This window comes from Spermophilus citellus, assembly GCF_964194105.1.
Source record: "Spermophilus citellus genome assembly, chromosome: 14".
In the NCBI taxonomy this organism is placed as follows: Eukaryota; Metazoa; Chordata; class Mammalia; order Rodentia; family Sciuridae; genus Spermophilus; species Spermophilus citellus.
In genome coordinates this window covers 21,857,980-21,885,846 of record NC_138194.1, presented here as the reverse complement: position 1 = coordinate 21,885,846, position 27,867 = coordinate 21,857,980, and the positions used below count along the sequence as shown (strand labels likewise).

At 38.1% G+C, this 27,867-nt stretch overlaps 1 long non-coding RNA gene across 1 annotated transcript; it reads right to left on the bottom strand.

Annotated features, from left to right (window-relative positions):
- Positions 1-209: 209 nt before the first annotated feature.
- LOC308633639 lies at positions 210-27,719 on the bottom strand. Its single transcript, XR_014018828.1, has 3 exons — positions 27,640-27,719; positions 24,561-24,648; positions 210-949 (listed from the first exon to the last, which is right to left on the bottom strand). It is a non-coding gene; the product is annotated as an uncharacterized lncRNA (long non-coding RNA).
- Positions 27,720-27,867: the final 148 nt, after the last annotated feature.

Sequence of the window (27,867 nt, the reverse complement as noted above, 5' to 3'; positions counted from 1 at the left end):
AACATTTGGCCTTTGGCTTTGGGGATTGATTTACTTCGTTTGGCATGGTATTCTCCAACTTTATACATTTACCTGCAAATGTCATAATTTTATTCTCTTTTAATTCTGAGTAATATTCCATTGTGTATGTATATATATATATATATATATATATATATATATATATATATATATACCACATCTATTGATGGGCATCGAGGTTGCTTCCACAGTTTAGCTATTGTGAATTGACCTGCTATAAACATTGATGTGGCTGTGTTACTATAGTATGCTGATTTTAAGTCTTTTGGGTATAGAACTAGGAGTAGGACAGCTGGGTCAAATGGTGGTTCCATTCCAAATTTTCTAAGGAATCTCCATACTGCTTTCCAGATTGGTTGCACCAATTTGCAGTCCCACGAGCAATGTATGATTGTGCCTCCCCACACACACACATCCTTGCCAACATTTACTATTGTCTGTATTCTTGACAAATGCCATTCTGACTGGCATAAGATAAAATCTTAGAGCAGTTTTGATTTACATTTCTCTAATTACTAAAGATGTTGAACATTTTTTGATATATTTGTTGATCGAATATGTATCTTCTTCTGAGAAGTGTCTGTGCTCCTTAGCCCATTTATTGATTGGGTTGTTTTTTTGATGTTAAGTATTTTGAATTCTTTTTATATCCTGTAGATTAGTGTTCTATCTGACATGTATGTGGCAAAAATTTGCTCCCAAGATTTCTCTGTTTACCTCATTGATGTTCTTTTGCTGAGAAGAAGCTTTTTAGTTTGAGTCCAAACCATTTATTAATTCTTGATTTTATTTCTTGTGCTTTAGGAGTCTTGTTAAGGAAGTCATGGCCTAATCTGATGAGATGAAGATTTGGGCCACACCTTGGTTTTTAATACCCTTCTCTGATGAACAAAATCAGGATTCCATGATAACAAGGTTGACTCTAGAACTGAAGCAAAAATATGCAGGATAAGAAAGGAGTCTATTGTAGCAAAACAAAGTAAGTGTTTTTTTTTAAATACCCATACTAGTGTGGGTGTATCAAAGGGATATGGAGCCAATTGAAAGAATTCCCAGAGGCCAAAGCTGAAACAATTTGAACAACACAAGAAATAACATATTCTTGGATTTATATAATAAATATCCATGAGCCCATACTAAGACAGACAGAAAGAAAGAGAGGAATGACAACTCTTTCATGAAGAATTACAAACATTTTATTTAACTAGCCATTTTTTTAAGTATGGGTTGCACATAATGACTTTCTTCCAAAAAAAAAAAAACAGTATTTAAAAAGAGGTAAATGAGTAACTTTATAATAGAGACATGTGGCAAATACTACCTCATTCAAGTGATGAAGACTAATACCAACAATGATCATTACAATGATAGTATATTAACATTGTGTACCCTTTATATGACACATCATATAACATTACACACATTTTACCTTGGTGATCTTTCTCCAAAAAAGCCCATAACCACAGTCTAGTAATAAGAAAATATCAATTAAAGGACATTATGTAATATATAAGACCATCAAAATCATCAAAAACAAGGAAAATCAGAGAAAACGCCACAACCCAAAGAAACTTGACAAATTTAATTTGGTCTCATGGAACAATAACAAAAAAAGACATCAAGTAAAAAGTAAGGAAATCTGTATAAAATATGTACTTTGATAATAATGTATCAGGGATAGGGGTGTAGCTTAGTGGTAAAGCATTTGCATAGCATTGCATGAGGCCCTGATCCTTAGCACTGAATTTTCTTAAAAATCTAAATAATAATAATGTATTAATATTGGTTATTTAATGGTGACAAACACACATACTAATGTAAGATGTTAGTATAGGTCTGTACTAGGGACTCTCTGTATTACCACTATAACTTTTCTGTAAACCTAGACCTATTTTTAAATTAAAAGTTTATTTTTAAAGTAATAAAAATCAATTTATAAGATTATAAGCAAAATAATCAAAACAAAAGGAAAGAATCATTAAAGTAGAACACAGAAGAGTATAAATTACCCAATTTGAACAGAGATAAATATAGATTAAAAAAAAAAAGCCCCAAGGACCTGTGGAACTATCACAAAAGATCCAGCATTTATGTTGTCGGAGTCCCAGAAGGAGAAAAGAAAGAGATGAATCTGTAAAAATAATAACTGAAAACTTCCCAATTTTAGCAGAAGACATAGACCTATAGATTCAAGGGCCTGAGCAAACTCCACACAGGGTAAATGCAAAGAATCCATGCCAAGTTGAGGTTCTGAAAAAAAGAAAAGAAAAACATCTTGAAAGCAACTAATGATAACAGCAACTTCCCTATAAGGGAAAAATTATTCAAATTGCATATTGCTCATCAAAAATCATGAGAGCCAATACAAAGTGGCATAACACTTCAAATGTTTAAACACCAAATTGTGCTATGTATTTAAATGAATTAATGACTCAGTGAATTCCACCTTCACATATATCTATAAAGCATCAATTTTAAAAAACAATAAATAAATAGAAGGAAGATTAGTAGAACGGAAACAGAAGGGAAGGGGGGAGGGAAAGAGGAAGTACTGAAATCTTAAATGGAGCAAATTATATTCCATGCATGTTTGATTATGTCAAGATGAACTCCACTATTATATATAAGTACAACGCACTAATAAAAACATTTTTAGAAAAGAAAAGAGCTGTCAACTCAGAATTCTATATCCAGGAAAATTCTTCTGTAATGAACAACATAAGAAAATTCTCACAAAGAAAGGAAAATTAAGAGAATTTGTTACAACCAGACTATCAAGAAGATGGAGAAGGGCTGGGGATGTGGCTCAAGCGGTAGCGCGCTCGCCTGGCATGCGTGTGGCCCGGGTTCGATCCTCAGCACCACATACCAACAAAGATGTTGTGTCCACCGATAACTAAAAAATAAATATTAAAAATTCTCTCTCTCTCTCTCTCTCTCACTCTCTCTCTCTCCTCTCTCACTCTCTCTTTAAAAAAAAAAAGAAGATGGAGAAGCAGGAAGAGGAGGAGGAGGAGGAAGAAGAAGAAAGAGGAACAGGAAGAGGAAGTAAACGTTAAGGAAGGTATCTAAACAGAAATGATAAAAAAAGAAATCTTGAAACACCAGAAAGAAAGAAAGAAAGAAAGAAAGAAAGAAAGAAAGAAAGAAAGAAAGAAAGAAAGAGCAACAGAAACAGGATAATATGGATAAAGACAACAGACTTTTCTTCTCTTCCTGAGTTTTCTAAATTATGTTTCCAGTTAAAGCAAAATTATAACATAGGATTAGTGTACTCTCAATGTACACAAAATATTTAAGATTCTATAAATGAAGGAAGGTAAAGGATTAAAGGGAGGTGAAACTTCTACACTAAAACTGATAAAATACTAATACCCATAAATGGTGATGTAATACTAGCACAATCACTGAAAATGGTTTTAAAAACGATGTATCTAACACTAAAGAAAGAAACTGAGGATGACATTAGAAAATGGAAAGATCTCCCAAGTTCTTGGATAGGTAGGACTAATATTGTCAAAATGGCCATACTACCAAAAGAGCTACATAGATTTAATGCCATTTCCATTCAAATTCCAATTTCTTTCTTCATAGAAATAGAAAAAGAAGTCATGAAATTTGTTTTGAAAAATAATAAGCCCAGAATAGCCAACACAATCCTTCTGGACAAAAAAATAATACAGGAGACAATGTCACATTACCAGACCTTAAACTATACTACAGAGATATTGTAACAAAAAGAGCATAGTATAGGCACCAAAATAGACATGAAGACCAATGGAATGGAATAGAAGACACAGAGACGTACCCACATAAGTACCTAAACAAAGATGCCAAAAATACACATTGGAAATAAGATAGCCTCTTAAACGGGGTAAAAATGGGAGTTCATAACCCACTTGAATCAAAGTGTGAAATATGATATGTCAAGAGCTTTGTAATGTTTTGAACAACCAATAAAAAAAATTTAAAAAAAGAAAGAAAAAAAAATCCACATGTAGTAGCTTGAAATTAAACCCCTATCTCCACACTGCACAAAACTCAACTCAAAGTGGATCAAGGACCTAGGAATTAGACCAAAGACCAAAGAAGAAAAAGTAGGCCCAACTCTCCATCATGTCAGCTCAAGAACAGACTTCCTCAATAAGACTCTTAAAGTGCAAGAGGTAAAATCGAGAACCAATAAATGGAATGGCATCAAACTAAAAAGCTTCTTCACAGCAATGGAAACGATCAATAATGTGAAGAGAGAGCCTACAGAATGGGAGAAAATCTGCCATCTGCACCACAATAGAGTATTAATCTCCATAATATACAAAGAACTCAAAAAACTTAATACCACCCTCCCAAAAAAAACTCTATCAATAAATGATAAATGGGCAAAGAACTGAACAGGTACTTCATAGAAGAAAAAACACGATGGTCACAAAATATATGAAAAAGTATTCAACATCTCTAGCAATTAGAGAAATGCAAATTAGAACTACACCTAGATTCCATCTCACTCCAGTCAGAATGGCAATTACCAACAATACAAGGAACAATAAATGTTGGTGAGGATGTGGGGGAAAGGTACACTCATACATTGCTGGTGGGACTGCAAATTGGTGTGACCACTCTAGAAAGCAGTATGGAGATTCCTCAGAAAACTGGGAATGGAACCAAAATTTGACGCAACTATCCCACTCCTCGTTTTATACCCAAAGGACTTAAAATCAGCATACTACAGTAATGTGGCCATGTCAATGTTTATAGCAGCTCAACTGACAATAGCCAAGCTATGGAACTAACCTAGGTGACCTTCAACAGATGAATGGATCAAGAATATTACTCAGCCATAAAGAAGAATGAATTTATGTCATTTGCTGGTAAATGGGTGGAACTGGAGAATATCATGCTAAGTGAAATAAGCCAGTCTCAAAAAAAAAAAACAAAGGTCAAATGTTCTCTCTGATATGTGGATGCTAACCCATAATAAGGGATAGTAGGCAGGGGAAGTATAGAAGTTCACTGGATTAGCCAAAGGCTAATGAAGGGAAGGGTAGGGGGGTGGGAATATGAAAGACAGGAGAATGAATCAGACATAACTTTCCTGTGTTCATATATGAATACACAACCAATGTCACTCTATATCATGTACCACTACAAGAACAGGGTCCTAAATGGATAGGGTTGCTCTCCATGTATATATAATATGTCAAAATACACCCTACTGTCATGTATATCTAAAAACAAGAAAGAAAGAAAGAAAGATAGATAGATAGATATCTAAAAACACTATAGGTAAATAAAAAATAGAATTCTAAAAGATATATACATAATCTGCAGAGGGGTGCTGAAAAGCAAAAATTCATAAGTAGTGGGAATAAACAAGTAAGTGGCATACTTAAGCCCTAACATTCCATTAATCATATTATATGTAAGTGGTCTAAATATGCCAATTAAAAGAGGCTGACTGATGGATTTTAAAAACACAACCCACTTATACACTATCAATAAGAAACCCATTTAAAATATTACAGCATAGGTTAAAAGTAAAAGGAAATAAAATATATACCAGGCAAACACTAATTAAAATAAAGCAGTGGTGTTTATATTAATATCCGAAAAAGTGTACTTTAGGACACAGAATATTACCGAGGTAAAGAGGAACATTACATTATGATAGAAAGGTCAGCTCCATCCAGGAGATGCAGCAGTCTTTAATGAGCATGCACCAAACAACAGAGTTGCAAAACATGTGAGGCAAAAACTGGTAGAACTGAAAGGAGCAATACATAATTCCATAATAATAGCTGGAAAATTCAACATCCAGCACAACTAGACAGAAAATCAGAAAAGATACAAAAGAACTTAACAACACCATCAAGCAAAAGAATTGACCTTTATAGAACTGTCCAAGAGCAGCAGAATACTCTTTTTTTTATTTCTTACATATATGACAAATGACAATAGTGGAATGCATTTCATTCATGATTATCCATTCACAGCACGGTTTTTCATAACTCTGTATATAAAGAAGCACTTGCAGAAGATAACACTACCATGGACAATGACCCAGGTCCTGAAACAAACCTCAACAAATTTTAGAAAAAGGAAATCACAAAGAATTTGTTTTCCAAGTACAATTGAATCAAAGTAGAAATTAATAGCAAAAAGATAACACAAAAATCTCCAAACCCTTGGAACTAAACAACACAGTTCTAAACAATGCATAGAACAAAGGAAAACGCTCAAGGGAAACTAAAAAGCACACTGAATTGAATGAGCATTCAAGCATAATATATCAAAATGGGTGGGGAGCAGCTAAAGAAGGGCACTGAGAGGGAATTTTATATTACTAAATGTGCGTGATAGATAAGAAATAAGGTAGAAGTTCAAATCAACAATCTGTGTTTCCCCCTCAAAACCCAGAGGAAAAAAGAGCAAAATAAACTGAAAGTGAGCAGGAGAAGATTAAATAATAATATTAATAATAATAATAATAATAATAGCAGAAAGTGACAAACCTCTAGCAAGACAAAAAAGAAAATCAAATAAAAAGGAATAAATTATCATTACCATCAGTGGGTATAACTACAGGTCCTAAAGACACCAAAAAGATAGTAAGGAACACTGCGCATGCATTAGTTTTCTACCTCTGCTGTCACAGGTGACCACAAACTCAGTGGCTTGACCTACACACATTTGTTACATTACAGTTCTGTAGGTCAGAGGTCTGACACAGTTGCACACTCTGAGATCAATGTGTCATCAGAGCTGAACTTCCCTCTGCAGGCTCTAGGAGATAATACATGTCCTTGATCATTTAGGTAGTTGAAAGAATTCCATTTTTTGAGGTTACAGGACTGAGGTCCCCATTCCCTTCTAGGAGGTCAGCTTAGAGCCACTCTCCCCTGGATGTTACCATATGACTTGGCTCATGTCCTCATTTCTACATATTCAAAACCAGCTCCTGTGCATCTTAGCTCTCCTCCAAATTTCTCCAACTTCTTCTTCCATTATCTTGTCTCTCTGACCCACACTTCTTCATCTTCCAATTATTTCCATGATTAGACTGGACCCATCCAAGAAAAGAAATGAACCACATACAAATCAAAAAGAAAGAAAAACTCTCCCTATTGTACATAACATGATGGTATACAGAGAAAATCCAAACAACTTATTTTTTAACTGTAGAACTGAAAAGTAAGTTCATCAAAGTTTTAGGATATAAGAGAAACAAAAATTCAATTGTATATACAATTAATTATATATACTATCAATGCACTGAGATTTTAAATATAACACTATGTATAGTCACTCAAAAAAATTAAATAGGGAAAAATCTAACAAAATATGTCCAGGATTTTTATGCAGAAAGCTTTAAGAGAAATCCAAGATTTAAATAAATGGAGAAACATTCATAGATAACACATTCAACTTCATAAAAATATTAATTCTCTCCAAATTGACAAGGATTCAACCCAAATCCCCTCAATATTGCAGTAAGATGTCTTTGCAGAGATAAGATTATTCTAAAATTTATATGGAAAGGCAAAGGAAGTAGGATAAGCTAAAACAATTTTTAAAAAGAAGAAGAAAGTAGGAAGAATCACTCAATGAAATATTAAAATCATTAATTATCTACATTGATTCAGATCTTGAAGTATTGGTGGAATTGCTGAGAGCCATTGCCAAGTAGGAATGACGCATCGAAATTTCCTTGCCAGTGTACCCCATGTTGCTTAGAGGAAGGACTCGTGGAAATGGACTTGCCTTGGACATTCGCTGTGACTTTGCATGTATGCTTGAGTAAGGTGACCTTGCTCAAGAAGCAGGGCAGATCCGGGTTTAGGGCGGATCAGGTTTTAGGGAGTATCCCGATCCCGCTCCTTGGGTTTAGGGCGGTTCCAGGTTTAAGGTGTACCCTGGGTGGGGGTGGAATAGGGCGTATCCTGCTGCCTCAGGCACGCCCAATGCTTGAGTTCCCATTGGGTTCTGGTGGGATTCAGAAAGTATTTGGGATTAAAAGCCTAGTGGAGTACGTGAATTTTTTGGCAGAACATGGATTTCCCCAGAACGTGTTTGTAGAGGGCCGGTGTGAGTTCGGGAATAAAGAATTGCTGTTTGAATCTACAAAGCTGTGAGTGGCTCGTGATTTTGTGCCCAGCCAGACTGTGGCATGGAATGATAAGCATATAGATCAATGGAACAGAATAGAGAATCTAGAAATAAACCCAGGCAAATAGAGCTAAAGGATTTTTACAAAAGCGCAAAAGTAATTTAATGAAGAAAGAATAGTTATTTCAAAAAAAAATTGGAGATCTATGTTATAAGAAAAATTAACACAACCTAAATTTCACACTTCATATAAAAATTAACTCAAAATGGATCTTATATTTAAACATTAAATTTAATGCTACAAAGCTTTTAGGAAAAATGCAAGAGAAAATCTTTAGGAATTAGGAAGAGCTCTTAGATCTGACACCAAAAGCATGATCCATAAAAGAAAAATCAGTAAGTTGAAATTTATCAAAAGTAAAAACTTTTGCTCTGCAAAAGATTCTGTTAAGAAAATGAGAAGATAAGCTCAAACTGGGAGACAAACTCTCAAGGCTTAACAGTAAAAAAAAAAAAAAATCAAACAATTTGAATAGAAAATGGGCTAAAGACACTTGATAAGGGGACCAAAGGAGGGCAAATAAGCATATGGCAAGATGTTCAATATCATTAGCCATTAGAGAAATGAAAACTAAGAAAACATGAGCTATCTACTACACACCTATTACAGCAGCTAAAATTAAGTATAGTGACAATATCAAACCCTGGCAAGAATACATAAACATTTAGCTATTTCTTAAAAAATCTGAGATATGCTGAAGCCAGAATTAGACAGGCAATCAGCATAGATAGGTAAATCAAGGAGGCCAATTTGAATGAGTGCAGGAAGTTAGAGACTGTCTCCAGAAGGACTGAAATGTTAATTCCTTCAGAGCCCCTCCTCCACATATCAAGAACCTGCCCCTGCTCCAACCTGATGTCAAGGTAACCTCCCTACAGGGAGCTATAAAGTTGTGTCCTTGGCTGCACCATCCTGCCCTTCCCCCTTCAGCCCACTGGTTTCCCACCTCTTGGCCGTCCCTGGAGCATTTCCTAGGCCTAGTCATGTATTCAAGAAAGAGAGAGATTAGGGGAAGAGGGCAGGAGAACAAAGGAAGCCTAGGACATATAAAAAAGGCAGAACCTCTGGCTTCTTAGGATACCAGGATACCAGCTATGGCTCCCTTTTCTGTCCTGGGAGAAGTCTATGTTACCCCTTTTTAAATAAGCCCTGCTTTATATGTTTGCCTTGGCTGCTTCTCTAATGTTCAAACTTCAACTTGTGAGGGAGCAGAACTCCTCACTGGTAACCAGCAGTGTCAGTACTACCCAACAATGTACTCTTGAGCATTTATCCCAGAGAAGTGAAAACTTAAATCCACACAAAAACTTGTGCAGTTATTCATAGCAACCCGATTTATAATAAGCCAAAAATTGAAAACAATCCAAATGTCCTGTAATAGGTAGATATTTAAACAAACTCTGACACACTGAATACTATTGAGCAGGAGAAAGGAACAAACTATTGATACAACAACTTGACTGAATCTCAAGAGCTTTATGCCGAGTGAAGAAAGTCAATATCTGTCACATGCTGAATGGTTCCATTATATTTAATTCTTAAAATGATAAAGTTGTAGAAATGGGCAAAAGATTAGTGGCCAGAGGTTCATGATCATGGGGAAGGAAGCAACTGGTGGACAGAACAAAACAGGGGTTAGCTCCAGGTAGAGTCTTGTTGGGATAGAACAATTCTACCTTTTGATAGCAGTGCTGCTTATCCAGATCCACCCAAGTGATACAACAGAACTATACATACACATACCAGTGTTGGTTTCCTGACTTTGATATCATAGGACATTTACATAGGATGGAACCATTATGGGAGAGTCAGTGAAAGGCACACAGGCCCTCTGTACTATCTTCCCAACTTCCTGTGAACTTACAATTATTTCAGAATAATTTTTTTTGCATTTTTAATTTTTGGCATCTTTATATACCAGCAACAAACAGTTTGAAAATGGACCCTTTAAAAAAAGAGACTCGGGGCTGGGGATGTGGCTCAAGCGGTAGCGCGCTCGCCTGGCATGCGTGCGGCCCGGGTTCGACCCTCAGCACCACATACCAACAAGGATGTTGTGTCCGCTGAGAACTAGAAAATAAATATTGAAAATTCTCTCTCTCTCTCTCTCTCTCTCTCTCTCTCTCTCTCTCTCTCTCCTCACTCTTTAAAAAAAAATAAAATTAAAATAAAATAAAAAAAGAGACTCAAAAAATATTTAAAAACTAGGACTGAATTACTAACCAAAGATAAATAACATTTAATGAGAAAAATTATAAAACTATATTTAAACACTTTTAAAAGAACCTAAACAAGAAGAGAAATAGACCATAATCTAAATACAACAAAGACATTGTTTCCCTCCCAGTGGATTTATAGATGCAATTTCAGTTGAGGCCCAACAAGATTTTTGTGATATTTGATAAACTGATTGTAAAATTTATATGAAGAGCAAAAAAGCAAAGAACAGCCAAGACACTTGTGAAGCATAAGATGTCAGCAATTACCTCACAAATACCAAGAATTATTGTAAAGCTACAGAAATTAGAACAATGTGGTATTGGTGCAGAAACAGACAAATTGCTTAGAACAGAACAAGTTTGGCCCAGACCAGCACACGAATGGAATCCTCCTGGACATCTGAGTCAGCATTGCAGATTAGCAAGGGAAAAATGGGTTCTTCAGTAAATGGTGCCAGGATATGGAAAAAATGAAATTGGATTTTTAGCACACATCCTGCATATAAGTATTAAAGAAAAACAAAGGCAAAACTTTAAGATTTAAAAGACAAAATATGAGTCTATCAAAGATTCATATTTGAAGGATTTCTCCAAACATTATTGGTTTAGATGTTTTAAAATATATTGTTAAATTGTTCAAAATAAAATTTTGCATAAAATCAAAAAAAAGAACTATATAAGTAAATAAAAAGATACAAACAATTCCAACAAGAAACTGGGGAAAAGATTACAAAATACTTCATGGAGAGAAATAAAATAGGGCACATGAACATGTGAAACATGTGAAAACATAGTGGAGCTCATTAGCAACAACAATGAGAAACATTTTCACCAAACCCACTAGAATGGCAAAGATTTTAATATCTGACAATATCAACTCTTGGGAAGGATAAGGAATATCTGGTAGTCATATATGCTCCTAGTGGAGAGTTAATCAATACCAGCAAGTTGATTTGACAGAATCTAGAAACTGAACTTGTATGCTGTGACTCAGCAACTCAACTCCTAGCTAAATAAGTACCTTTAAAAACTGTTGCCTAAAAATTAAGGTGGTCAAAAATGGCCATCCTACCAAAAGCAATATACAGAGTCAATGTAATTCCCATCAAAATATCAATGGCAGTCATGAAATTAGGGGGAAAAAATCTTAAATTCATTTGGAAGAATAAGAGAACCAGAATAGCCAAAGCAATACTAAGCAAGAAAAATGATGCAGGAGGCATCACAATACTTGATCTGAAGTTATGCTATAGAGCTATGGTAACAAAACAACATGGTATTGGCATCAAAATCAACATGAAAACCAATAAAATAGAATAGAAGACACAGAGACAAATCCACATACTTATAGCCATCTGATACTTGACAAAGGTACCAAAAATATATTTTAGAGAAAAGACAGCCTTTTTAACAAATGGTGCTAGGAAAACTGGATAGTTATATATAGAAAAATGAAACTAGATCCCTATCTCTCACCCTGCATAAAATTCAAATCAAAATGGATCAAAGACTTAGGAATTAAACCAGAAAATTACCAACTGTTAGAAGAAAACATAGGAAAAAACACTTCATCATATAGATGCAGCCATTGACTTCCTCAGCAACACCCCCAAAGCACAAGAAACAAAACCAAGAATCAATAGGTGGGATGCCATCAAACTGAAAAGCTTCTGCACAGGAAAGGAACTGATTAAAAGCATGAAGAGAGAGCCTAAAGAATGGGAGACCGTCTCAGCCAACGACTCCTCTGAAAGGGTTTAATATCCAGAACGTATAGAGAACTCAAAAACCCAATGCCAAAAAAACAAACAACCCAATCAGTAACTGGGCAAAAGAACTAAACAGAAATTTCTCAAAAGAAGAAACAAATGAACAACAAATATATGAAAAATGTTCAACATCTCTAGCAATCAGGGAAATAAAAATCAAAACTACACTAAATTTCATCTCAGTTCAGTCAGAATGGCAATTACCGAGAATATAAACCATAATAAATCCCAATGAGGATGTGGGGGGAAAAGGTACACGTGCACATTGTTAGCCTGTAGACTAGCCCAACCACTCCGGAAAGCAGTATGGAGAATCTTCTAAAAAATTAGGGATGGAACCACCACATGACCCAACTGTATCTCTCCTTGGTATTTTTTCAAAAGAACTAAAATGAGCAAGCTATAATGATATAGTCATATCAATGTTTATAGCAGCACAATTCACAATAGCTGAATTATAGAATCAACCCAGATGCCTGTCAATAGATGTAAGGAGGGGCTGGGGTTGTGGCTTAATGGAGAGTGCTTGCCTAGCACATCTGAGGCACTGGGTTTGAGTCTCAGCACCACATAAAAATAAATAAATAGGGGTATTATGTCACTCTATAACTAAAAATATTTTTTAAAAAATAGATGAATGGATTAAGTAATTATAGTATTGGGCTGGGGTTTGTGGCTCAGTGTAGAGAGTTTGCCTAGCCCACACGAGGCACCGGGTTCAATCCTCAGCACCACATTAAAAAAAATAATAATAAGTAAGTAAAATAAAGGTGTTGTGTCCATCTATAACTAAAAAAAATTTTTAAAGAATTTGTGATATGCCTACACAATGGAGATCTACTTAGCCATAAAAAAATAAATAAATAAAATTATGGCATTTCTTGGTAAATGGATGAAAATGGAGAATATCATACTAAGTGAAATAAGCCAGACTCAGAAATTCAAAGGTCAAATGTTTTCTCTTATAAGTGGAAGTTAGAGTCAAATAAAGGAAAAGAGGAGTGAAGGATAGAATATCATAAAGATACAAGAAGGGGGCTAAGGTAAGGGGCTAAGTGCTCAGGGGTAGAGCACTCACCTAGCACGTGTGAGGCTCCTCAGGGCACATAAAAATAAAATAAAGGTATTGTGTTCACCTACAACTAAAAAAAGAAATTAAAAAAAAAAGGATACAGGAAGGATCAGTAGTGTAGAAGAAGGAAACCAAGAATACAGCAGAGGGATGAGAAAGGGAGGCAATTCAGAGTGAATTCTTTAAAAATCTTATCATGAACATATATAAACATACCACAGGTAATTTCACCTTTATGTATCAGTAAAAAGAACCAATCAAAAATAAATAGATGAGTGAAAGGAAGTCTAGCAGAACAGAGGAAAGAGAGCCAGGGAAAGGAGGGATGAGGGAGAGAAAAGAGGGGGATCATAAACTGAAAGAAATTTCATGCATGTATGGGTTTATTGGGATGAACCCAACTACTATGTATAACTGTAGTTTTCTAATTTAAAAAGTCAGTTAATGAATTTTTTTAAAATTTTTAAAAGAACTACCATAGGAGTTTGCAGGTACCCAGGAATTCACCTCACTAACAGGCCGGCTTCCAGGGTCTGCTTGGTGAGGAAGAGAAACACCTCATACATCTTTGATCATCTGCTTTGAGTACCCAAGGGGGCCCTCAGAGACTTAGATGCTCAGCTACAGCCACCATGCATGTCCACAGTGAGATGCCTTAGATAGGCTCAGTTCATCACGACGATCATTACTTAAGCAGATAGGAGCAAGACATGAATTAATGATAACCAATTTCTTTAAAATCCCTAATACTCATTGATCACACTACTCACTGACAAAAATTAAAATTAATTGTCTAAGTGAACACACACAAAAAAAAAAAAGAAGAAAAGAAAAGAATGCTACTGTGGCTTCTTTTGTACTAGCAGAAAACTAGACACAAATTAAATGTCCAGCAACAAAAGAATGATATATCCCTTCAATTGAAATCCAAGTGGCAGTGAAAATGAATGAATTATATAATTATATAATATTATATAATTATATAAAACAACATGGATAAACCTCGGCGACACACAAAATCAATAAAACCCAGAAATCACAGAATAATATATAAAATACGATTTCATATATTCTGAGTTCAAAGTGAAAAAAAACTAAGTATTATTTATGATAACATACGTATGTGATAAAACTATAAAGAAACTCCAGGGAAAGATAAACACAAAATTTAGGTATTAATTGCTTGGAAGGGACAGGAGAGGGGATGGCTTAGAAGGAAACCCAGAGTCATCAAAGAGGAACGTAGTCATTTGCTTAACCTGGGCGTATTTATTGGTGTTCCAGGCATAATTGTGTGTATACGATGCATATTTACAAAATAACAAAAGTTTCTTGCTGTGCCCTTCCCCTGACTCAGGCAATGGCAAGGCCCTACTGAGGTGGATGTTGCAAGGCGTCCATCCTCTGGAGGAGCGCAGTATGTCTCTGGGAATGGGCTGGTTGGTTTTTGTATTCCTTTAATAAGTATAGTTGCAACTTCCCATGTGACCATTAAGTAAGGAGGAAAAAACATGACTTTCCCAATTAATGCAACTACTTCTAAAAAATAAATCTGTTTGCTCTAAATGCAATGATTCAGCTGTGGAACATAAATTGTTAATGTTTAATGAGAAACCCCCTGTAGGAAAATAGTCAAGGAAGTTTTTTTGTTTTGTTTTGTTTTAATTTTTTATACCTTTATTTATTTAATTTTATGTGGTGCTGAGGATCCAACCCAGGGCCTCACATGAGCTAGACGAACACCCTACTGCTGAGCCACAATCCCAGCTCTCAAGGAAGTTTTTGAGAAATTAAATTAAAATCTAGAGAAGAAAAATTAATATTAAGAAGACAGATTAGTGCTTGGTACTGGGCAACTTGTTCTTGTTCCTGTGCACAATGGTTTGGTGCTCTTACTCTTGTTTGATTAAAATTAGTAGCCTCTCTTTTCAAGTAACCACTTGCCATAACCGCGGCAAGAAACAATAGTCAAGGTATAGGCCAATAGTCTGGGACATTTCTAACTATTATTAAAAGCTAACTAAGCAGAAACAGCTCAAAGCAAAACATGAGGGCTGGGGATGTGGCTCAAGCGGTAGCGCGCTCGCCTGGCATGCGTGCGGCCTGGGTTCGATCCTCAGCACCACATACCAACAAAGATGTTGTGTCCGCCGAGAACTAAAAAATAAATATTAAAAATTCTCTCTCTCTCTCTCTCTCTCCTCTCTCACTCTCTCTTTAAAAAAAAAAAAAGCAAAACATGAACTGAAAGTAAAAATGCTTGCTTATGCTTATAAGCCAAGATACATTCTTCATATCTAATTGTAGCTACGTAATAAAAATATTATTCTTTGAATAATGATTCCTGTTTTGTAACCACAAAATACTGTGAGCCTGCCAAAATGAAAAGTATATATGATTAACTTCACAAGTAAAGATTGGGATTCAGCACCTTCACTTTGGTGTCTGTGTTGTTTCTCCACCCTCTTTCGACAATTCCTCCCGAGACCCCCTGCCCGGAGCTGGACTCCGACAGTTTCTAAAAAGGAAAATGAGAGGGTCCACAGCAACCACTTTATCCACCCTAGAGCAGGCGGAAGAAAATGGAAGATGGTTCCCCAGGAATGCTCCAAGACTGACCCCTTATGCACATCCCACCCCCCCCACAAACCCCACACACAGCATCCATCCTCTCCTAAATTGGAGGGAGCACTAGATTAACAAAGCACAGCTGCTCATCACTAGGAGAGGCAAGCAGGTTAGGATCAGGAGGGAGGAGTGGAGATGGACGCTCTGGCTGCCATCTTCCACCTTGGCCTGCAGCTGCAAGGCCCCCTCACTTTGGCCCCTTTCTGCACTGCTGAGAACAAAGGTATCACCCAGAACCAGAGCTCTCTTGTCAGTTAGCCATCTAGTTCCTCCTCTGTGGGAAAGTGATCGTTTATAAGCCAAAAGGATGGAAAGGAGGGTTCCCAAACTTCAATTCCATGGGTCCTCTTCCTCTCCTCCCAAAATGTTCCCTTTCAAGCTACATCCCAGCACAGAGACTGACACCCTCCATTCAACACTCCCCAGCACAGAGACTGTGCTGAGGATCCTATCCTCAGCTGTTCGTTACAAACTCAGTCTCCTGATACCCTCCAGACACCCCTCCCTACACCAGGATCTTTAGACACTAAGGTCAGTTGGAATCACCTGTGACTTCGGGTCCTAGGCCCCTAGACACTGTTAATGTCCCTGGTGCCAGGAATCTACAACAGGAGAATTCCTGTTATCATAAGGGAACCCACCTGAAGAGGCAAGCCTTGCCAGACCTCTCCTTATCTTCTGTGTGTGGGCACAAGAATCATGGTACCTTGTCATGCAGCATTTTCCAGATGAATCAAACGAAACGGCCCATTTGCCCTTTGACCTTTGGGAAAAATAACTGCTGGCCTTCTTTCTCGTCTAGTGGAAAATTACAGCACAGCGCTTCTGAAAGACAGGCTGTAAAATACTCTTTATGTCCTGTTCGAATCTTCAAAGCTCCCCCGTTGAAGCTCTGGGCTTGATAGAGTCCAGCTAACTCTGCCAATGAGTGTTCTGTGCCTTTGGGGCCAGGACATTGCTGTTCATTTGCAATCATGAACTGGAGTCTCAAATGAGGGGTTGGGGGGGTGCAAGAGCATCCAGATGCCAGATGCCCACACCAATTTTCCATTCCTTCCTCCACCTCTTGGTTAAGAGAAAATAATGGTGCTGGCGAAAAGAAAATGAGACAAGATAAATCCAGTTTATTTTAATCCATCAGAGAAGTTTAGTGCTTTCTTCTAAAATATTCATCCATAAATACATAAAAAGAAATGCTTACAAGAGTTGCTTCTACTCCTGCCCTGTACCCTCAAAGCAAACCACACAGGACACCAAAGAAGCCCCTAAGACCTAGAAGCATAAGTCTACAGTGTTCAAATGTTCATTAGGTTTTTGAGTCACTTCTTTACATTATTTAGAAAATCAATAAGTCAAGTAACCAGAAAAAAAAAAGTTACCTGCTTCCTCAAATGTTGATTTGAACATTAGAAAAGCACACAGAGGCAAGCATATAAAGCAGGGTTTATTTAAAAGCAGGTAACAGACTTTTCGGCAGACACAACATCTTTGTTTGTATGTGGTGCTGAGGATCGAACCTGGGCCGCAGGCATGCCAGGCGAGCGCGCTACCACTTGAGCCACATCCCCTCTGCCCTTTTTATATGTCTTAGGCTTTCTTTGTTCTTCTGCCCTCTTCCCCTTATCTCTCTCCTTCCTGCCTACATAACTAGGCTCAGGAATGCTCATTGGGATGGTCAAAAGGTGGGAAACCAGTGGGCTGAAGGGGGAAGGGCAGGATGGTGCATCTCAGGACACTTTAACCACCTTACAGCTCCCTGCAGGGAGGGGCAATTTCTGGGACAGGTTACCTTAGCTACAGGTTAGAGCAGGGGCAGGTTCTTGATAAGGGTGGAGGAGGGGCTCTGAAGGAATTATCATTTCAATCTTTCAGGGGACAGTCTCCAACTTGCTGGACTCACTCAAAATTGGCCTCCTTCATCTGACCTGACTCATTTACCTATCTATGCTGACTGCCTGTCTAATTCTAGTTTCAAAGGAGAACATGGATGTTGAAACTGGAACAGGATTGGGATCTATGTGTGTTTCCAACACTCAGGCCAGAGCAATGTCATTCAGGGAAACTTAAATGAAATTAACTGTGATTAAACAATCCCAAAAGAGATTTTTTTTAAATGTATGGCATTTAAGAAAAGCATATCAATAAAGAGTATCACATCAGTAAGACAGAAAATTCTGGTGACCAGATATACTAAAGGATCCTTCCAAAAAGGAGCTGGTGAAGTAATAAGATTGAGGAAAATATAGATAAAGGGGTCCAAAAACAGTATGCACCAAGCAAGTTCTTGAGAGCTTATATTGCATTGGAATTTAAATCCATGGGGGATCCAAATGGGCATAATTCACCATTCCCACCTTTAAGGAATTTACTTTAAAATTGCAGTTCTGATGTATTCGAGAGATCTGAAAACAGAAATTCAGAGAAATACATGTACACACATGTTCACAGCAGCATTATTCACAATAGCCAAAAGGTGGGAGCGGACCAAATGTTCACACAGATAAGTGACTGGACAAAATGTATGGGTGGTTCACACACGCAAAGGTAAAAGGCAGAGCTGGAGGGGTGGGGATTTGGGGCCACCAACGGGGGGCGGGGGCCACCTGCAGCTGGGTCACCTGGGCTGCAAAGCATTTTAGACATTCCAAGAGAAATACCAGCACACAAAAACTTCAATGTGAATTACTGTTATGCCTAAGTACAATAAGTAGCTCAGGCAGGTGGAGATTAAATTAATACAAGAGAGGGCTGGAAAAGTATTTGCAGGAGATGACAGTGGGAAATACTCATAGTTTATAAAATGGTAATAAAAGGCTTTGATGTGTTTCAGCTTCTGATAAAAAGACATAAATGCCTTCTGTTATAGCTTGGATCGGAATGTCACCCTCAAAGATTCATGTGTTGATGGTTTGGTCTCCAGTGCCACAATTTTCAGAGATGGGACATTTAGGAAGTGATTGGACCATGAGGACTAGTTTGCTCCACCACATGCTTTGTGCCATTGCCATCTGACACACCCACCTAAGTCCTTAAGGCAATGGGTCTAACTTATCACAGGAATGGAACCTCTAAAAGTATAAGACAATAATATAGATATTTTTTCTTTATAAGTTAACTATCTCAGGTATTACGATATACTAATTGTGTTAGTCAGCTTTCACCCCTGCAAGCAAAATACCTAACAAGAACAACTTTAAGAAAGGAAAAGTTTATTTTTGACTCATAATTTCAAAGGTCTCAGTCCATGACCAGACAATTTCACTGCTCTGGACCCAAGGTGAGATAGAACATCATGGTGGAAAGGCAGGGTAGAGCAATGCTGCTCACCTCATGGTCCAGGGATCTACCTCCTCAGCCATGCCCTCTTTCCTACAGTTACCCCTGTAGTCTATTCAAATTACTTTTGATGTTTTTATCGACACATTATAGTTTTACACAGTAATGGGGTTCATTTTTAAATATCCATCAGTGAATATAGCATAATTGGTTGCATTTCAATCCCCAGTACTTCCCCTTTCACTGCCTTCTGTTATGCTCGAATTCAGGACCCCCAGAAGACCACCAGAGACTAAAATCGATGTAAGCAGCAAAGAGGTGTTTATTACAAGCTAGCTCAGTCCTCTGCACGCACATGGCAACTAGTGATGCTGAGAGGCCCTGAGCCCAGGGTTTGCAGCAGTTTTATACACTCTTTGGGGAAGACAGGGACTTCACGTACATCATAGCATCTCTTAGCAAATCATCACACACCTAGGGAAAATCAAATAACAACTCTAAAACATGATTAGCACATTCACTGGTGGGAACAAGTTGAGTAAGTGTGATTGGCTAGTACAAGAGGGGGATTCGTTTGAACTGATTGGTTTAAGCCTCGAGGGGATTACGTGCTGAACTACATGGTTTCCCAACATGTTATCAACCACCATAAACTACTGGGAGGGTCATCTAGCATCCCAGGTATTTTCCCTGTCTCATGCTGGTTGGTGGTTGCTAGGGGGTTGCTATGGGTCCCCACCTAGCCTGACTGAGTCAGGGACACCTGGCACAGCAGATCTCTCCTGTTATTTGTAGATAACTCAGCAGGGTGGGTATATGCCTAGGAGTGCTCTGTGGGTCTTTCCAAGGACAAAGGTCAGGCCCCCTTCCTTGGACAGGCTTTGCTCTGAGGTAGAGGCTGGTTTTTCACTTCCTCCCGCCTCCACCCCTTCTACTTTCTTGGTCTTCTGTTTGTTTATTGTTTCATTAATCAGTATGCTGTAGATTAACATAAAAGTCGGATTTATTGTGATAAATTTCATTTCTCCTTTTCCCCTTTTCCATCCCTCCTCCCTCTCCCTTAACTTCTTCTCCAACTTCACTGTTCTCTCTTCTATTCCCATGAGATTTTTTTTTTAATTCCTTGTATCTCTCTAGCTTCTCCATACAAGAGAAAACATTTGGCCCTTGACTCTGTGAGTCTGGCTTATTTCACTTAGTATGATGTTCTCCAGTTCCATTCATTTACCAGCAAATGATATAATTTTATTCTTCCTTATGGCTGAGTAAAACTCTATCATGTACCTATACCACATTTTCTTTATCCAATCATCTGTTGATGGGTACACACACTGGTTCCATAACTTCACTACCGTGAACTGTGCTGCTGTAAACATTGATCATCAAATGGATTGATCCACTGATGAGGTTATAGCTCTCAGAATCCAATCATTTCACTTTTGAACATTACCGGTTGCCTAACACATGAGCTTTTTTCAGGGAACATTCCCCGATTCAAACCATGACAGTCATGATAAACTGACTAGCATAGTTCTGATCCCAGTCCAAGTAGATAAAATTCTTCACTTACCAGAAACAAGAGTTTCTCAAAATCTGCCTGTTTTACTTCAAGGCTACCTTCAGAAACATATTAATATGCTTCCTCTGTACTTTATTCATGTTTGAGAAAAATAGCAACATCTTATTAACAGATATTAAATGGGTAATCAAAGGAGAAGTCCACAAAACATACTTGTATACATAGGTTCTTCACTAGAGGATTTTTTTCTGAGGCAAATGAGAAAGAGTTAAGCACCCCCATCTCTGTCCAGACATACCTGTATTCTTGGAGGACAGGTTCCTTCACTCATTGAATGGTTACTGCCTACTGTACATTACTCAAAAACAGGAGGAGAAAAGGTATTTGATAAAATGACAGGAGTCTCTCTTTCTGTCAATTCCTGCTCTCAAGATGGAGACTGACCAGGAGGATGCGTCTTCTCTCTCTGGTCTTCAGGTGACATCTAACCCTGACATCTCACAGCTCGTTAACTGAGCCCAGCCCACATACTACTCCCTCAAGGCAGGCACACACCCCTTAGCAGATTAAAGCCTTGTTCTCTGGATGCCCAGCCTCTCTGCCATAGGCCCTTGGTTCCAACAGATTTCAGAGAACACAGATGAGGCAGAGACCCTCACTACTCATAAGGAATCCAAACCCTCACTATTGCAGGCCTCAGTGGAGACACAAGTGTCCCCCTGCATGGCTGCCTCAGTCATAATCCAGCAGGTCCCAGTAGGAGCAGAAGATGCAGAATCTCAAAGGCAATAATGGAAGAATAAGGTGGTATCTGATGACTGAAATTGATAGGTCAGCTGCACACAGAAAGAATGAAGTTCCCGTGGGACTCATCTAACAGAGAGACATGTGCTGTCCTCCCCTTGGCCCTGGGTCAGGCACCAGGGATACTAACAATGGGCAAAGCGTACCAGCCCTTCCTGTCCGCACAGCTGCCAGGTGATGGACAGAACCTGGGACACCTGAGTCAAGAGCTGTTAGGAACATGAGCCAAGTTTAAACCCAACAGCACCGTCGAATGAAAACAGCATCACAAACTCTATACGTTGACTTTTGTAACAGAACACTAAAGCAAGTTTTGATTTTATTAGAGTTACGGCATTTTCTGACATCTCCCTTCTCAGAAACCACCTTGAAACTTTCTAAAAACAAAGTTGGAAATGAGTAAATCTGAACACTAAAATTAGCCTTTTGCACAAAAATCCTCGATCTACTTTTAAGTATCTGGTTTTGTTGTAACCCATCCTTTAAGAGAACTGAAGGTGCTCCCTCACAGGCAGAGCAACAAATTTCTCCAGTAACATTAAACCCAATAAAACAAAACTGAAATACATTTCTCTTAAGAAGCACCACACAAGAGCTTTTCACATGCATTTATTTAATGTAAGAATGTTTCATGGAGGCCACAAAAACATGAAAGACTGGTCAGTTACAATAGGAGGATACTTAGAGTGACTGGAACAGCTGGATCTGTCTTGATTGCACTAATTCAGCCAGGTTTTGTCTCTGAGGCAGTAAAACAGCAAAATGTCCTGTACTTGTGCCCTGTACTTCTAAGGTACCTTCTGCTTGGAAATTTCAGACCCTTTGCAACTCTGAACTTGCACGGTGTGGTCAGCTGGGAAGGGCACATTGCCACTACTCCCAAAAGGGCAGGTCTGAGTGTGTCTCCAAGTCTCCAATTCAGAGCAGATTACCAGAGCTCAATAGATCCCCAAGTCATTCAGGCAAAAGATCTTTGGAGTTGGTTTGGTTTAGCCTAAGTCTCCCTCTCTCCTGCCAGGGTCACTGCTTGTAAACTGCAGGGCATTACCAGGAGCCTCAGCCTATGGAGATTCCTCAAAAGACTAGGAATGGAAGTACCATATGACTCAGTTATCCCATTCCTTGGTATTTATACTAAAGAATTAAAATCATCGTACTATAATGATAAGTGTGTACCATGTGTATAGCAACACGATTCACAGTAGCCAATTACAGAACCAGTCTAGGTGCTCATCAACAGACAATCAATAAAGAAAACATGGGATGTATACCCAAAAGAGTTTTATTCAGCATAAATAAGAATGAGAAGAATGAAATTATGTCATTTTTAGAAAAATGCATGGAACTTGAGAGCATTTATGTGAAATAAGTGAAATAAGCCAGGTTCAGAATGTCAAGGGTTATATGTTTTCTTCATATTTGGAAGCTAGAGTTAAAAAAAAATTAAAAAGCAGCAGGGGATTGAAGGCCATAAAAATCAAAAGAAGACCAGTAGAGGAAGGAGACTAAGAGGAGAGAGGAAGGGAGGGAAAGGGGAGGTGCTAGGGGATACAATTGACCAAACTGTATTGTGTATATGCAATAAACATATAACAACAAATCCCACTAATATGTGCAAATTATAGTGCACTAATAAAAATACTTTTAAAAAGAAGGGGCTTCATGTCTCTATAATTCCATCCCGTAGGAGCTGGATATTGTTGCAGCTCCCAGCTACCATGTCAATCAGCAGAAGCCACAGCATGCTACCTTCCTGCCAGGAAGCCCTGGGCCAAAGGGATCTATTTGTCATACACAGGAGAATATGTCAACAAAAACAGGCACCTCAAGGTTTAGGTAAACACCTAAGGCATCTTTAAAAACCATTTGGTTTGGCTTGGACTTGCTTTAGCAAGAACCCAGATGCCAAGATCCCACTTCCTGGGGACAAAAATCGGGGATTTATACCGGAATCACAAGCCTCTACTATGATGACTGATTGCTTCACAGTCTCAGTCTGGTACAGAGAACCAGAGTAAAATGAGACTCCCAGGGTTCTGTAGGCGCTTCCCGGGGTGCCCGCAGTCAGTCACGTGGTCTAAACTCAGACTAGGAGCTCTCATGGGACACTCAGTGTCTAGAACTGAGTGTAGTTCTCTTGGAGAACTTCAGTTCTTTTTGAGAATTCAGCGTTTTAATATTTTATTCTTCTAACACAGTTGTCTCTTTTCTGGATTCCTGGTATGCACGGTGAATATGCAGGGTGATCATAGTGGACCAAGAGAGGAAAATCAGAATATGGAATGCACAAGTCATAGAAATGAGAGATAACAGGATGGAAGGAATATTTATGGAGCAAATCCTCTGATGAGCAAAGAGGCAGCCAAGGACGCCTTGAGAGCAGAGGTCAGGACCAGGGGCACATAGTTTTATCTCATGGCAAAAGAGACTCCTTAAGGAAAACATGACCTTTGTGTTCAAGATGACATTTCGCTAAAAGGGAATGAGTGATTTAAAACATTTAACCTGCCAATCACAAAAAGGCCCTTTATTTCATCCAAGACATGTGGAGTCTTGTTGGTGATCTCTAAAATGCCCCTGGTCAAATCAAAATGACCTGGTGACAAATAAACAGCATCAAAACTCCACGTTCTGTCACTACTGCCTGCCAGCTTTTTTCATTCTGTGGTTACTGTTAGTCCATTTTCTGTCGCTGTGATGAAACCACCTGACACAGCCATAAAGAAAAATGAAATTATGTCATTTACAGGAAAACGGACGGAAATAGAGACCATCGTGTTAAGTGAAATACGTGAAACTCGGAAGGTCAAGGGTCCTGTGTTTTTCTCTCCTATGCAGAAGCAACAGAGGGAAAAAAGGAAAAGAAAGGTGGGGTGGATCTCATGTAAATTAAAGGGAAATTAGTAGAGGAAAGGGACCAGGGGATGGGAGGAGGGAGGGACCAGTGAGGGAGCAGGGACTTCCTGGGGAGTGATATTGGCCAAATTATAGTCTTATATTGTGTGCATGTACAAACATGTAACAACAAATCCCATCCTTATGTACAACTATAATGCACCAAGAAAAAAATGGGAAGAAAAGAAAATACCTGACACAACTTAGTAGAAGAAAGATTTATTTTGGCTCACAGTTTCAAAGATTGCAGTCCGTGGTCATCCAGCTCCATTGCTTTGGGCCTGAGGAAAGGCAGAAACATCATTCACAGAAGGACATGGAGGAGAAAAGCTGTTCAGTTCATGGCAATTTTGAAGCAGAAAGTGAGAGAGGGGCTAGGGACAAGATAAACCCCCAGGGTATACCCCAGGCACCTGCTTCCTCCAACCATTCCTCACTGCCTAAAGTTTCTACCTCCTACCAGTCGTCCACTCAATTATCAATGCCTTAGTCCACTGATGAGGTCAGAGTATCCATGACCCAATCATTTCCCCAAAGCCCCACCTCTAGATATTGTTGCTTTGGAGACTAAATCTTCAACACATGAATTTGGGGGAGGAATATTCCAGATAGAAACCGTAACATATATTATTGGTGCTTTCATGTCAGACATATGGATGATTTCCGCTAAAGAACTTAACATTCAATTTCAGAATCTTCAGACAGATTAGGGTTCATTTTTATTCCATTCTGCTTATGACGCAGCCAAGACAGCTGCTGTCTCTGTCAAGAGCATGGCAGGAGAAGGGCTCAGTACAAAGCTGTGAGTTCTTCATACATAAAGCACAGCCAGACGCACTCTGCAAATATGATCCTCTTCCCTGCTTATACCCAGGTTAGAATGGGGAAGTTGTTCTACAGAGTCTATTAGGTTGTCGTGTTCTTTTCCTCCCGGGTGAAAGAAAGCCCCTCCACTCTAGTTCACCATGAAAGGACGCTTTACGTTTCCTATTTCCTTCTCTAGTCCAGCTGGGCACCAGGGACTCCCCTGCTCCATGATATTAAGTATCATATTGTGCTTTCAGAGTCCATCGTCATAGAGAAAAGCTATTACTTTCATGAATAAAATATTTTTAAAAGTCCTTCCTCTGACACAAAAGATTCTCCACGCTCGCCCTTTCCACATATATTGAGCCCACTAGGAATGGAAACACTTCAGTACGACCCTTTGAGGAAATCTGGATATTTGCAAAAGATGGATAACTAAAATGTCTAAGTTTGTCAAATACAATAAAATACTTCAAAGGAACATTCATTCAACAACAACAACAAAAAAAAAAAACACTCCCATCCAGCAGATAAAAGAAGTTCCTGAAATCAGAAAGCTTACTGATGCTGGGCATAGTGGCACACACCTGTGATCCTAGCAACTTGGGAAACTGAGGCAAGAGGACTGCACGTCTGAGACCAGCCTCAGCAACGTAACAAGACAATGTCTCAAAATAAAAAAAATAAAAAGGACTTGGAATCTAACTCAGTGGCAAAGCACACCAGGTTCAATCCCCAGTACCAAAAAAACCAAAAAGGCTATCACTGATGGAGTCCTATTGAATCTGACACTGCTACTATATTCATGATATTCATGATAATTTGAAAAACAATAGTTTGATTTTTTAAAAAAAATCACAGCTAAAGTACTTTAAAAGCATATCATGAGTATCAAGAATAAATCTGAGTGGGAAGAGGAAGAATAGAAATTCAGTAGATTAGACAAAGGGGAATGAAGGGAAGAAGGGAGGAGGGATAGAAAAAGGAAAAACAGTGGAATGAGTCTGACATCCTTTTCCTAGGCACATACAATGAATGCACCACGGTGGATCCCTCCACTGAGTATATCCACAAGAATGGAGTCCTAGTTAGTATAAGATATGTTCCATGCTTGCATAATTATATTAAAATGGATTCTACTACTATGTATAACTAAAAAGAACCAATAAAAAAAAGCAATAAATCTGTGTGAGGCTGAAGCAGACTCTCAAGTTCAAGGCCAGCCTGCACAACTTAGTAAGACCCTGTCTCAAATAAAATGAAAAAAAAAAAGGGGGGGTGCTGGGAATGTAGCTCAATGGTATAGCTCTTCCCTAGCGTGTGCTAGTCCCTGGGTTCAATCCCCTGTACCAAATAAATAAATATCTGTGAGTTAATGCATTGTTATGTAAAACTTGAAAAAAAACAAGTTTAAATACTTTGTTCAAAAATTATATCTCCTGTATCAATTATAACTGCAATATGACACAACTTCATATGAAAAACAAATTATTATGCTGTAATAGAAACGTGTCTACTATAAAAGTCTCAAGTTACTAATGCAAAGAAACTGACATTCCTGAAATACGTTTTTGCTAGGTATTAAGTAAAAATGTTACCGATGATGTGGAGAATGGGAGATCGCAGGGAAATGATTTACATCATTACCTGATACAGCCAAAAAAAAAAAGCACTTGATTTTAAAATTGAAGAAAAGCAAAATTTCTCAAGTCATCAGTATTCTTAATACTGCCCTAATACACAATACAACAGTAATAAAAATAATTTTTAATATGTTTACCATCCCAACACCCTAACAAATCACTTTTACCTTCTACATTCTCAGGACATTTCAACTCTAAGAACTTGATAAACTAAAGTAACATTCACACAGAAAAATCTGGTCCAGATTTGATGAAACTCACTTAAAAAATAATCCCCCAGGGCTAGGGCTATAGATCAACCAATCATAGAGCACTTGCCTCACATGTGTGAGGCACTAGGTTTGATCCTCAACAACACATAAAAATAAATTAATAAACAAAGATATTGTGTCCATCTACAACTAAAAAAATCTAAATAATAATAATCCCCCAAAATATTTACAATTGTAGAACTTAAGAAAGTGATTTCTGAAAATAAGGCATGCTTCACCCACATCATATTTTGAAACCTTTCCCTAACACACCTGCATTTCTCCATCGGTTCCAAACATGCCCAAGAGTAGATGCAGAAATATCTCCATGTGGGGAACAGATACACTGAAGGTATCTGTAAATATCACCCAAATTTTAATTGATTTTCTGTTAATTCCATCAGTAAAGTAAGGCTGACCTCAGAACCAAAAAAAAGACAAAATCATACTGCCTGCCATTCTTTATTTCAGCACCTTCTTCATTATAATCCCATTTCATTCCTACAGCAAATGAAAATGCATGCTAAATGAAACAGTCATCCGAGGATAGGAATCAGAGCTAAGAACTTACCCAGCTGAAATCTTAAAAGAATAATTCCAGAAATTCAAGAGGATTTAGAAAACAACATGGACTTGCTAGGCACATGCTCCTCCTAGTGACTGAACTGGGGAAAAGAAAAGATGTGGTTTTGCAAAGTTGCGCTCATTAAATGTGTAACCACCCACAGTGTGAAGAAGGGGTCTCCACCAGTCTCCAAATAAATTTCCATGCAGTTTCTCCTCCCTAGAGACCACACAC